Below are 14695 nucleotides of genomic sequence, written 5' to 3' on the forward strand. Positions count from 1 at the left end.
GCCTTGGGAAGCAATTTAGACCATAAGTCTTATAGAGGGTTTTAACTTATTTGGTCGGGAAGAACCTGCTGCAGAATTTTTGGGTCAAATTCATACACATATAAAAACAGGTTTATGCTTGTTTGTTGTTATTATACAAATAAACAATTTTATTTCCACCTTGATGACATTTTGATAACTTGACCTTCAAAACAAGAGGAATGTTACTGTCTACATAAGATCTCGTTAAAACCACCCCATCCCTTTCCCCATACCTCCTTTCTATAAAGAGTATTTTAGATAAGTTTATGTGACATTTCGTGTTCAAATGACGAATAAAATAAAATAATTATTACTATGTACATCTGTTTAGAAAAATGGGCAAGTTGACAGTCCACATGATATTTCGAAATACCAGCACGCTATTCGCCTGATCCCACCCATTAGAACGGAGTTCTTATACTTATTGGTGAAATTGCGCATCAAATTGTGTATCAAAATCACTGTCTCTACTTGATTTAGAAAAACGAGAAAAATCACTGACTACATGAGATTTAAGAAAACCACCCTAATCCCTTACCTAGCCATTTAAACAGACTTTTGGTAGTTCTTGATGAAACTTTACAAACATGATTTTCAAAATCACGACAAAAATTAGTGTCTACATCTGATTTCTAAATTAAATACTGTTCTCATACCTCATTCAACGGTATTTAAACTTCTGAAATAAAACATTATTTTTTGCAATTCAAATTACTCTCTAAAAATTAATCCTCTTTATACTAAGTAATGCCCAGGCAATACAGGATACTTCAGCTTATATTTTCCTAATGGTAAAGACCTATTAATATCAAGGAAATAAAACTACAGGAAATGCGAATGCTACTAGTACAAGTAGTTTACGACTTATCGAAATATGATTCTTTTACTTTCACGGAGATATTTTTTTTTTCAACTGTTGATTTAGTAGTATTTTTATGTTTATTGGGGGTACTATTTGTCCTGAATTCAGAGGGAACACCTATTATATTTTATAAGTTTGAGTTATTAATGTACCATGTTTCACCATTGTTTTCGGAAAAAACAGTGAATCAAACACTTGAACTCTGAGTCTCCCGTCTATGGGATGAAAGTCGTAGGTTCGATCCCTAGCATTACTAAAAGTATGAGCTCCGAGAGATAGGACACCGTCTCATAAGGCTAGGTCTTACCAGACACTTTATTTATTTAATTTTCTTGCAATTACTCTTCAGTAAGATGTTTTCCTTTAATTTGTTTACGATAACTCCCTCCATCGCATATCATGTTTCGTGTAAAATTCTTTCTCCAGATATTTACCAAACGTTATTTTCGAGCTGTAAAAAGTCACGCAATTTATCACATTTTGAAAAATGGCGCGAAATAATACTGCTATTAGAACGTAGATATTAAGAAGTTTTGAGACAAAAAATATTATGCAAAAACGCTATCGTGACAACTTTACAGGAAAAAAACCTCGAATATCAGTAATAAGAATATGAAGTAACCAACTTTAAATTAAAGCTCTATGTCAAAAGCCATGTTATTACATTCGTTTTTTAAAAATTGCCATCATTAAAGGGCTATTTCTGAAATTTTAACACACCTCACCTTGAAATTGTTTTTGTCACTAAAATATTTAACAAATCTTCACTTCGTGTAAACTAACAGATGAAAAAAGTCGTGCAAGTTTTCTTAATTATTACTTACGCGAATTTATACACTCTTATGTAACACTAAGGGCCGGTTGCACCATTGAAGATCGCTGGTCGATCCGAGATCATACGAGGTAATGAACCAGGATTGTCACACAAACGGATTGCACCATTCGAGTTCACGTTCTGACAGAGTATTGAGGTGAACCTCTGTTTGAACCACCGAAATTGATGGTTCAGAGCAGTTGCATCCGAGATCTTGTGTATTTTTCTTTGGTTTGTTGTGTTTTGTAGTCGTGTTCGCATAGATACTGGTTTGTTTACAATTGATATTTTGATGGGCTACAATAGTTTACAGGAAATTTAGGCCGATATATTTTAAGGTATGCCCGAAGTACGGTAATTGTCAACATAATGTTATTTAAAATATGATGCCAATTCTTGCCAAGATTCTTCCTTCTGCTTACAAAACACGCCATCAGTTCTCTTACACTCTAAAATATCCACTCTTTCTTGCACCAAATCGATAAGGATGATTTTTTTTTCTTTTTCAGAGAAAAAACCATTTTTAGGTACTGAAATTTTCTTTTCTATCGTCATGTGTACCCGCGTGTACCCCAGTCAACTCACAACCGAACACAAGTTTGTATTCAATAAACAAATAGGCTTGTATGTAAATATCACGATGCCAACACTTACAGCAAGAACTTCAAACATGCTAAAGAAAATTCTCTGTGACTAGACGGAATTCAGTAGCCAATAGAAAACTTGCTTTCATTTTACAATCGATCTTTACCAACCTAAACCTAGATCGTGAGATCGAATGTCTGAACTCGTAAGTCCACTTTGGTGCAACACATATACACTGGATCTCAGATTCGACTTGAGATCACACTGAAACAAAGATCTTACGATCTCGTATCCGAACAGTTATTGGTGCAACCGGCCCTAAGTGATCATCTGTTGAAATTTTTTGTGGCAGAACAACCAATGCAACGGAGATATCGTGTTAAAATATCAGAAATAGCCATTTATACACACGCCACATATCTGCGCCCAAGAAATAAATTTTTCATAGCTGTAAAAAAATTTATTTTATGCTGAAGATGGAGTGGCAGCCATATCAAAGGCTTGCAGACCCCCTCCCTGCCCAGCCAGCCACATGGGGTCCTGAATTCGAACCTAAAACTTCCTTTCCTTGCGGCGCTCTGGCTAGCGGATATGTGGCCATAAACAACGTGACGTGTAAGATTGAACGGGGCATGTTCTGTTCCATGTCAGTATTTCATATTCACGTTTAACACAATAACAATCTGGCTGAACTTCAAAATAATGGAACAAAATATGCATTGAATACTTTTCGCATACAAAGTTGGCTGGAAAAATTGAATTTTTAATATTTTTGTGCAGTATGGATAAGAAGAACCAAATCGAATAAATGACTTAACCTTTTGAGGCTTACAGGTAATGCCAGTGGCTACAGCGTGGTATGGTTTAAATTTCTTTCAGAAACATTAATAAAATTTTATTTAATTTATTTAAATTCTAAGGATTAAAAAAACTAAGTAAAATATAACTTTATAAAAAAGAAATTCAAGCATATTACATAGTAGCCAGTAAAATTCATTTTAAACGTTAAAAAATATCAGTTTTATATCCCATTTCATTCTCCTATCCACACTTCATAAAACCGTTAATAATGCAACTTTGTCAGCTAATTATGCGGAAACATATGCGATATTTATTAATTTCATCTTTTGAAAGTTCGGTCACTTAAAAGTCGGACAGTTTAACCGCGTGGAACGAAATTAACAAACAATGACCTGAAACGGAACATACGTAGGCCTTTAAGCCTCTGTCCATAAACTTGCGACGTGAAAACTCTACGTTTTACTTGTTTTCCTGAGTAGGCCTCCATCCACTTCGGCTTCAGATGTGTTGTTGAGATCTGGCCGTCCCGGACGTCGACGGAGTGAAACTCCTTTATGGAAAGATTTTTGGGTGATGGGAAAGGAGGGTGAGATTGCGGGAAGGAGTGGTGGGGGGGGGTATTTGGGGTGCCGGCCAAGTCGGTATTTACCGTCGGTTAATGGCGCGCGGGGTGTGCCGCCAGCACATCGATTACCCGGCAACTTCTGGGAGGGCGCGCTGGTCGACGAAGGGGAAAAGGGAAGCCCGATAAAAAAGGGGAAAAAAGGAAGGCGTTGGAGAAGGGCGGGATATGGGGGACGAGGTCAGGTCAATGACGCACGACACGGGGTCGCCGCCAAGTGGAAGAGGAGGGGCGGACTCACCCACATATGTACCTACCTGGTATCGGATTATAAAGGCGAGTTAGATTTTAACAACGCGCGCAAACTAGTTCCAAAAACGTCGAAGAACTACTAGATGATTGATTTGGAACTTTAATGGATCGTTAGCATGTGGGCCATTAGAGACTGTCGAACACGATAAAAAAACCTTCCATAATTACAAAAATGTCCGCCAAGTGACCTCGCAAGGAATCGAACTAAGATATCCTTGACGAAAGGAAAGAGACGAGACAACTCGTCCCATGAAATATTTAACTAAATGGCGTTAGCTGACAGTGCAAGGCCATTGGTTTGAAATTAACTGGCGGTAAGTCGCGATTGAGAAAAGCTATCGGCCTGAGAATATGAGTTCTATTGATAATTTGCTCCAAAACTCACACTGCAAAATATTATTTTACTGCATTCCTTGAAAATGTAATATAATTTTAATGGGTGAAGTTATATTGTCCATGGTATATCTTCTACATAATCGTTTAATGATCATGAAATGAACCACATTTGTATGTTACATTACTTGAATACTACAAAATTCCTGTTATGTTGTGTTATGTTGGTTGATGTCTCATTTCACCTTCTTTCCCCTTTCGCACATGATTTGGTCTAATGTGTTTGCCATTGTCGTCCTAGTCCTTCAAGGCGTGTTATATAACCCATGATTCAAATACACAATCATTCTAATACACAAACATTTGCATTCTTCTTCTTCTTCATCATCACCATCTTCAACTGCTTCCAGGCTGCTGATGAGTTACTAAACTAAAATGTCTCCATATTCCTCTGTCACTCCGCCATTCCTCCTTCACGCTTCTTCTCCAATCTACGCTTAAGTATCTGCTCTTCCCACTATATTTTTCTTGGTCTTCTTTAGAGCATTCTTTCTATAAAATAATTAAACTCCATCATTTTACCAGACAGCCTCTCTTTTCCTATTCTTTTCAAAAGACTATATATACCATCTCATTGTTGCTTTATTCAAGATCTCATTCAAGTCATGTGCTCTTGCTCTTGCTTGCAACATATCATTCATTTGCATTATTCACTGTATACAAATAATAATGTGAATTTCAGAGATATATAAATTACTCATACATTACATTAGCTAATAGCTACACTAACATGTTTCTGAAGGGGGGTGCTATTGTGAATAAAATTGTCATAAGTGTAATATTTAGTTTATAAAAACATAATTCACCGTTTTTTGTTTGGTAGCAAGTAGATCACGAAATTTGTTTGAAATAAAATTGTTCCGATAACGATTTTGATTAGGGAACACTTCAAAGAAACAGTTGTACTAAATGAGTTTAATGAGTTTAATAGTTTTCTCATGCTTGGCGTTTTTGGTGTAATCATGAAATGTCCAATATATGGAGCCACGATCATTTCGCGGATTATTCTCAGGGTAGACTCAACCGTGCTATGCACGAATAAGCCACTTTAGCGTGCACATTGACGAACGCCAAGGTCAGAGGCTCTCCATGTCATGGACTGGGTTGCACACGATCGGGTTAGCACACTTCCTCCTCCTCCTTGTTTATCACTGGCCCAAGGTGGTCCAAGGCGTGTCAATTAGGTTGTATATGTGTTTCAAGTCGAACTTTGCCACCCAATAAATCCACGAGATCCTTGACCTATAGATGTCGAGTATTAATTATACCTACAAAGTTAGGCTGCAAGTTCATCATAGCAAAATAAGTTGAAAAATAAATAAAAATACGTATCGTTTAAAATGCTTCTCCATGATGATAAACATCTTTGAATTTGCAACTGAACAACATTTTAATTGCAAAAAGAAAAAGAAGGCATTTAAGATTGAACACTGATAGTCTGAATTACGTTTAATTGAATAAAGTTTTACAAACTCCGTGAACTTTGCCACTGTCACAAAATTATTTTGTTAAGATAATCAAGGATAAAATAATAATTTTCAACATATTTTAGTGTGAATGTTACTACCCTCAATTATTTCAATAAAATAATTTATGGTGTGTGTAGATCTTCATTGAATTAAACATAATCCAGACGCACAGCGTTCAATCTTAAAAACTTTCTCAATTATTAACAATAAAAGTGTTGTTCAACTCCATCTTCAAAGACGTATACCAGCCTTGGGAAACACTTCAGATCTAATTGGTTTCATATGTTTTCAAGTTTTTTTTTTTTTTCGTGATGAACCCAGACTCAACCTGTGCCATGCATATCTCCATTCGTCAAAGACCGTAAACCTGACGTCTCGGAGCCCAGCGTGCGTGAGACAGAGAGAGATAGAGAGAGAGAGAGAGAGAGAGAGAGAGAGAGAGAGAGAGAGAGAGAGAGAGAGAGGCGACCCGCGGGTCACGAAGTGCAGACGTCGGCCGTCAGCTTGACCTCGGCCCGTCGCGGAGGGTTGCCGTCGAGCGCTGCTCCCGGGGCTTAGCGCGAGACGTGGTCGGGGTTCCGAGGACACCAGCCAGTTCCTGCCTCTCCTGCCTCCTGCTCTGCCCGCCCTCCCCCCCTCGTCAACATGTTCCCCTGGATTTGGCCGACGGTGCAGCATGCTGCCGCCGCGAGCCCTAGCGGGCGTTCTAGAAGGGTCGTCCGTGGCTTGCACCGCCAAGCGTCGCCGTCAACCGTGGTGGTTCGTGCTGCTCATGTTTAACGACAGACAACTGTCTGGTTAGCTGCGTGTGGCAGGGGGCTAAGGTGATGACTTCGGTCAAGCTGTGGCTCTAACACCTTCCTGGTCAAAAAAAAAGGGGGGGGGGGAAGTAATCCTTTGACAGCTCTGTCGTAATTTTACTTGCTCTGGAATTAACCCGCGATCGGGCGCACTATAAAAAGTTCCGCGATAGGGCGCGCATTGAGCATTTTGCTCACGGCAGCAACAGTTGTGATTATTCTGTTAAAATGCGAGATTTTAGTTAAATAACATGTTTTATATACTAGAAGTTTCAAATGATGATTCAAATGAAATACTTATTAGTGTTTAATGCCGAAAAAAATATTTACACATCTATAATTTGCACATTTATGAATGCACTGCAATGCGTATCTTGTATAGTAGTATTAAATCATCACTATATTTTTTTAGATACAATTAAAGAAGTTCACATAAAATTCAATTTCACTACTATTTATAATTATTATTTGCAAACATCCTTCGTGCCTCTCCATCTATAGTAATCTAACATAAAAAATATTGTTAGGTAAAATTCACATTTGAAGTATCATAATATTGGGAAAAAATTTAACTAAAATACAGCCATGCTGAATAGCTACAGAGGCCCTAGTAAAACCTTTATAAATATAAATTAAATCAACATAATAATAGGTAAATAACTCGCAAGAGCTAATTTTTAGTCTGTCCCTATAGATCTCATTTCTCACATTACTTGTGTATTAATCTTCATCACTTTACACCCAAACTTGAAAAGAAACTGCGCGAAAACTATCGGGGATACACGAGCGACATGCACAGACTGTAATAACACGCGAGTGTAATCGGATGAGCATTTGACAGACGTTCACACCCGATACGCGATTGACATACGCTATCGGGCGCGCATAGAGCAAACTGCTCACAGAGTGAAGGTAGCTGACTTTGAATGTTGACACTTACGATTCCTATGTGTATTAGGGGCTATGAATGGCACTAGACGATTCACAAAATGCCGACTTGAAGGTACCAAGAGAACCGAAGTCAAATGTGAAGATTTCATAAAATGATGTACGATTATTTGCTGACCGTGAGCAATTTGCTCATAGTGCGCCCGATCGCGGGTTAATAAAAGGATCTGTAAGCCACCCCCATTCTACCCGTAAGGGCGCACATATGGGAGATCTGGTGGAGGATGCCGATCAAAAGGTTGGAACAAAGCTGTTCATGTTTTAACGAGTGCAGCTTATTTTTACCAGGTCCGCGTGAGCACGGCGTTATCGAGTAAATATTAACTGCCGGGGAATACGATAGACCATACGAGTTACTCCATTCCGTTCCCAAGGTCTTAGTAGTTTCTTCTTAGAGTAGATTTTTCTTTTGATTGTATTGGTTATTTTTGTGGCTGGATTTTTGTGGCTGTTTGTACAAATATGCAAGACAAGAAACATTAAACTTATTGCGGAAGCGTGATTGCTGTGCCATTCACAGTAGTTCCATGTACTAAGGTTTTTTTAAAAACAATGTTGTCACTGTCAGTCTGTAAGCTACAAGTTTGTAGATGTTGTTCCACAGGTAATTTCAAAGAATTTATTTTTGGTAGTCTAATTCACACTGTTTTGAAGTCCCATTAGAAGTTCTCACTCATTAAGAGTCGTTTAATTGTTTAAATTTTTTAGATGACCTTGAGCTAAGTGAGCTAGTAGAGGTTTTTGCAAATAGTTAACATGGCGGACGTCTCCAATATGTTACTGGCGCTCATTCCGTTTCCCTTACATGATTTTCTTAGTTTTTTCCTGTTCTCTTATGTCTTTTTATAGTCTACAAACTGTTCATTACTTATTTTTTGGAAACTGTTAAAAGATTGTTATAATTTAATTCGTCAAGCTCGAGTCATTTATAAGTCTCCCATGGGTTAAGCTAAATTAACAGTTAAGGTGGTGCTTTTTTGAGCAGTATTGCTTTTACGCGCAAAGTTCTGAACCAGTAAACAGTGTTTACGTCGCCGAATGGATACCACATGCGTAGTCTAGATTCAACCAAAAACTGCAACTCTTAGTACGTTACCCAGTAAATGCTAAATATGCTACAAATCAGGGGTTATTTTGAAAATAAAATTTTGTTAATAATAAAAGCTAGTTTTGACATTCGGATATGCATATATTAAGTCTTAGAAATAATATTTTACTTCTGCGTTACCAAATGTTTATTTACAATAATTGTGTTACACCATTATTTCTATATAATCATTATAGAACAGTGATTAAAATTATTGCGTTGGTTGTAAAACTTTGTTGAACTAAACATTATGTAGACAAATGGTACTCCGTTTTGTATTATTCTCGATAAACTAGTTGTTTGTATCCTAATCCGAAGGCTTATGTCAGCCTTTGGAAGCACTTTATACCATAACTAGTATAAATGTATTAAACTCTTTTTTTGGGATAATCTGCAGCTGAAGATTGTCAGTCAAAATCAGTATCATTCTGTACAGTTTACTAGAGTACAGTCTGTAGCAATAGCTAATACTCTGACAGATTTTATGTGAATTTATGGAATAAGTTACGGATAAAGGAGTCTGCAAACGTAGCTATTGGTGACATGCAATAACATTTTGTTACGGGGAAAACATTTTGAAATCTGTCTGCTGACGTCTGAGTTTCTATCTACTGTTCTTTAGCAGATATTGAGAAGAAATTCAGCAGTCTTCGTGTAAAAACCCAAATTAGTTTTCCAGAAGTCTATTTTTTTTATCCCTGTTGGACCATGTCCACCCTTCCTCCCCCCTCCCCCGGCGGCATCACTCCAGATAAATGCTTACTATTGTCCATTACCAATTAGGGTACCAATGTACCTTGGTTATTTCGTTGTGAGTGTTAGGTATTGTCTTTATCACCTCGCTATCTACGATAGATTACGAATAAAAAAATAAAAAATATTAACTGTAATTTGCAACATCTTATTCTAGATATTATTTCCCTTAATATAGTGAGGTATGAGAGATTATTCCATACAGAGGCTAGGAACTTGAAAGTATTCGTGGGTTCAACGACCTCTAGAGTAGACTCCGTAGTTCTCTGCAAACCACATCAGTTCATTGGCTGTAAACACGTCTCACCCGGGATTTCTGTAATTCTAAAACTTCTTTGATTGTGGGATTTCTCGTAATGAACTGTGAGCCAATAGCAGATGTTGAATAACGATTTGAGTAGTCGAAGTTTAGCCTGTCGTGAAACGAATCCGCGATAATCACTGGCGGAATAAATATGTCATTTAATCAAGGCCGTCGTGGTGTCAGAGAAAAAGGGGAGAGCGGGGAAACTCTTGGGCCGGGTTGAGTTTTGAGATTTTCGTTACACCCGTGTTTACCCTGAGAGTAGAAAGAAAATTAAAAATTATGGTCACAATACCTAACATTTAAATTTTTTATTTTTTATTTTTTTAAAATTTCGAGTTTTATCATGTGCATATTGAGTAATGAGGAGAGGGTCAGAGAAAATCATTTTCTTCCGGACCCTTCATTTTCTCTCGACGGCTCTGCATTTAAGGACCCCGTCTACCCGGGGCACACATACGGTGTGCAGAGCTTCAGAACAAGAACCTTGCGATTTCAAAACTGCTTAGGATATCCTGTCTGCTTATGAAAAGCACTATAGAATACGCTTAGGGAGGTTAAGTACATCTGTTTCCGTATTTAGTTTAGAAAATGTTTTTTTTATATGAAAGTGAGAATATCTATAAACGCGTGTTTCTTTGTATACATTTTAAGGCATTGAAAGAAAGCTCTCAAGGAGATCGCATCACAACTTCATCTTAATTTCTCCGCCATAAAACGTTACGAATACTGCTCATATCTCGTAGCCGCACTAAGCACGTCGAGAAGTTCGGAGAAGCTAGAAGCACCAGCGAGCGTCGCACCTGTCGTCCCGCCTCGCCAGCCCCAGACACACGTGGAGCTCGGATGCGCTACTCGGGGCTAGAGGACGGGGGTGGTGGGGGTGGGGGGTTGAGGAGGGTGGGTGGTTCGTGGCGGTGGTCCGGGGGGAAGCAATCCCGCGATTGCCGTTCGGGGCGCCCAGGTCGTCCGGGCAGGGCGCGGCGCGGCGAACAGCAGCGTCGACCGCGCCGCCAGCTCGTTAGCCCGGCTGCGGACCCCCTGCCGCCCCCGTAGCCGCGCACCGGCCTTTGATTAACCAAGCAATCGTCCCCGGCTCGGGACGCCCGCGAGAGCTGGCCACGCAGACGGCGCGTTCACCGGAGCAACAATTCCGTCCGCGATAGCTTCCCGTTCTCTACCTTCGACCTCTTGTTCAATTAGTCTCGTGTCTCCTTCTCCGCGGTGGTCCGTGTTCACTGGTGTTGCCTTGTCTTACTGATTCAGTTAGTATCAAAATGTATATAATTCAATTTGAAGCTAATTTCAGGAAAAAATTTTCATAAGTTAATTTAAAAAAATTCAAAAATATCTCTAAGCAATTATATTTCCATCTTTCTTTAGATTATTTTTAAAACATAGCTAAGGGAAGTTAAAAAAAATATACGTCTGAGATACCAGGAAATTGACCGTGTTTACAATTTTTTTTTTCCCCGCATAGTAAAATTTACCAGATTTTTAGGTTATAAAACCTGTACGTATTCTCTCTCGGGAATTCTGTGATCGGTTCGTTGACTCAGTTAAGAATGAGGTCCACTTCAAGGGGTGCCAACCTCCGTAGTGCAGTTGAATGCACGCCCGCTTTCAGTGCGAGGGGTACTGGGTTCGTGTCCCTTGTGAGATATGAGTGTAGGTTTGGTTTCGCCGCAAAAAAAAAGTCAAAGATAGAACAAAACTGTCAAATAAAGCAAATAAATTTCACTAAAACATTCATAAAGTAGGTGATAGTTGTCTTGTTGGTATTTGAAAATAACGAATGGTTAAAATCTAAATTAAAATAAAAAAGTTAATAAAATGTGGACGTCTTCTTTCATGTTTTTTCAAAGTTGAGGATCAATATACATCAGGAAACACTATATCCGGTATTGTAGTGAAATTAAAATTTTTTTTTAATATTTTTGCACAGCTTCCACTTTGAAATCTAATATACAAGTAAAAAGATTAACATAATTGTTATAATCTACCTGAATTACCATTTGGACTCGCTTCTGAAAATATTTCTGTTGAGTTACCGAATAACCTGTATATTAATTCTACGGAACATCGTTCCAACATAATTTCACTTTATCCACGGAACTTTCAAAATCCCTGCTATCTATAAGATCTTATTACATTTGAACTTTGTCACGTGGGAGCAATACGGTAGTGTTCGTTTACGTGTGATGGAAGAACACATACTGTGTGTCGCAGATCCTAGCGAATAACATACTTCAGTAAACTGAGAATCTACACGTATAATTTTTTGTTATTTTCAACAATTTGAATCTACTATGAAGGTTTACTATTTGTAACTACTAATAAATAATACCTTAATTATTCATATTACGCACATCTTAATTGGAAATGCTTGTAAGTCCACGAAGTTTTTACTGACAAAACAGTGTAGACTGCATCAAATTAATCTTTTCAACTCGGAAACAGATTTTTATTAGTAAATTACATAATACTATAAAATAATCTGGATGCAACAAGTAAATTAAAATTTTTATTTTCAATTAGTTTATGAAAGTAATTCATATTTATTTTGTGCCGTTTCCATTTTTGAAAACGTTATAGGCACAGTAAAACGTATTATTAATATAAAGTTAGAAATTGGTTTAACGGAGCTGTAAAAAATTTAAAAACATTTATGCTCAGGATTTTTTCTGTAATAAATATGTTATTTTTACACTGAAAATTGTTTTATAAAAAGGGTTTACTGTGAAAACCAATTTTTCAAGCCATCCATTTAATTAATTTCAGCGTAGTAACCAATTAAATTTGAGTGTTTATTTGCAGAACAGTATATCGTAAATTACTTCCGTGTAATAAATGATAGTAATAAATCTTTCTTCCAAGCAAAATGAGAAAAAGCAAAGAATCATAAACTTTCTTAACGTTAAGGCCTTTGGTGGTGGTGTGGGTTATTATTAACTCTTTAAGTATGCAGTAGACGCACAACACGCAAATTTCCATATTCCTTCATGAAACGCTCTACGCAACTATTTTGCAGTCTGTCGCTGAATTGTCTTTTATGTGTAGTCGCGCATATCTGAACACTTTTTTATATTAAATCGGCCATCAAAAAATAGATATTACACACACTTTACTGTAATTTTTGGCGGTTCATAATGAGTGAATATGGTAATAAATGACGAAAAATAATTTAATTTCAATCTGAAGTAGTTATTTTATGAAATAATTTTGATTTGAAACTTACATTTTGATTTGTTTTATGTAAATTCCTAAAAATTTTGTAGAGAATTAATTTTTCGTGAAAATACGATTACTATGATTCAAATTTGGCTCAGTGACGCTGTGATATATTCCGTAGACCTCTAAATGTTGACTGTCAGAACATGTAGTAAATATTACTGATTTCTCAATAAATAATTTTCCCTAAGATAAAAGAAGAGTTTTTCGTAGTTAAAAATAACTGTATCGTAGAAACTAAGGTGAATAATAATTTTAGAATTTTGTATTTCGTTGTTAATGGGGCAAACGTGTTTGTGAGAGGAAGAAGTGTTTTATTTGTTCTAATAACTTTTAGAAGGTTTTGTTAATGAAATTCATCCGAAACCCATAAATTGACAAAAATCGCTGGATACTTTGTAACTAGGTGTGTTCATCAATTAAATATAAAACAGCTTTAACAACGGCATGCCAATGTAATTTTTTCGTTGATGGACTTCTTGAGTTGATTCGTAACTGGGTTTGTCTGTGAGATAATACTTTTTCATTTAGGTTTCTCATTGACTCACAGTCGTTCCTATAAAATTTAGGCCATTTCCGGAATCATCCCAAAAATAAAATAAATTATTGTTTTAATTTTAGCCAATCGTAAAAATTCAACTGCGAATATTTCCAGCATCTATCCTTTGGTATTACAAAAATATAGAAACTGAAGCTTTTAAAATGTAATTTTGAAGGCAAATACTAAACACCAGTTTATTGATACGTGATGAATGAAAATTTACAAAACAATTTTACCAAATTGCTTTAGTTTTGTTCAAAATAATCAAGTTATGCAAGATCTGGACATATATGAGAGGTATATAGGATTGGTCAACTTAGGGAAGAGTAGCGGAAAAGAGAGAGAAAGAGTAAAATTTTAAGAGGTTGGTAAAGGAATTATATGTGAAGCAAGATGCAACTTACGTTGTATTTTATATGTATCTGTGAGATAAAAAAAAATTGCGCAGGATAGGCGCACAAAGTGTGTGCCTTCAAATCGACCGGGAAATTAAAAAAAATTGTAAAAAAGGTTTTTGCAGTTACATTTAGATTCATAAGAGTACGGCATTTTCATGTAATTGATTAAGGAATTAAAGTGGCATTATCCAAATTCATGTTAACTATGACATGTGAGTGACGAATACATAGTGGTCATGAATAGATTTTAAAAAGATTTTGAAATATTTTGATGGTTTTCTCCCTGTGCTAATGATTATTCCCATGGTTTCTCAAAGTGATTCCATTTAATTAGTAAATTTCTGCTACTAAATCACCACTTGCAATATTTTTTACCAGGTGGAATTCAAAAAATAAACAGCCATCACTCAGTCAAATAATAAGCTCTGAGACATCTGAGAAACACTAACAGGAATGACGAACTTCCATCTCATTGGTGTCTAGCGAAGCCATCCTTCTTTTGCGATCTTTAGTGAGCATCCTGCATCCCACATAAAACAACTAAATATTATTTACCTGCAAGCAACATGTGGCGTCATCTGTTGGCAAGAATCGTGACTACTTACAACAGGTTATTTTGCATAAGATAAATTAACCCTCACCACTGAATGGTGCTATTGTAGTCAGAGTCAAGTAGTCTCGTAGCCACGTAGCCTTATGTCCTGGTTGCCTCGTAGTCCTGTAGCCTCGCAACCACGTAACCTTGTGTTCTGGAAGCTTCATAGAACTAAAGCCTCGAAATCACGTAACCATGTGTTCTGGAAGCTTCGTAGTA

The 14695-nt window shown here is 37.0% G+C and overlaps 1 protein-coding gene across 1 annotated transcript in view; it reads left to right on the forward strand.

Moving 5' to 3' along the window:
- LOC134530706 (uncharacterized) overlaps positions 1-14695 on the forward strand; it is a 466998-nt gene that overhangs the window by 14158 nt on the left and 438145 nt on the right. The window lies entirely within an intron of this gene.

The sequence above is a fragment of the Bacillus rossius genome, chromosome 3 (assembly GCF_032445375.1).
Source record: "Bacillus rossius redtenbacheri isolate Brsri chromosome 3, Brsri_v3, whole genome shotgun sequence".
Classification (NCBI taxonomy): domain Eukaryota; kingdom Metazoa; phylum Arthropoda; class Insecta; order Phasmatodea; family Bacillidae; genus Bacillus; species Bacillus rossius.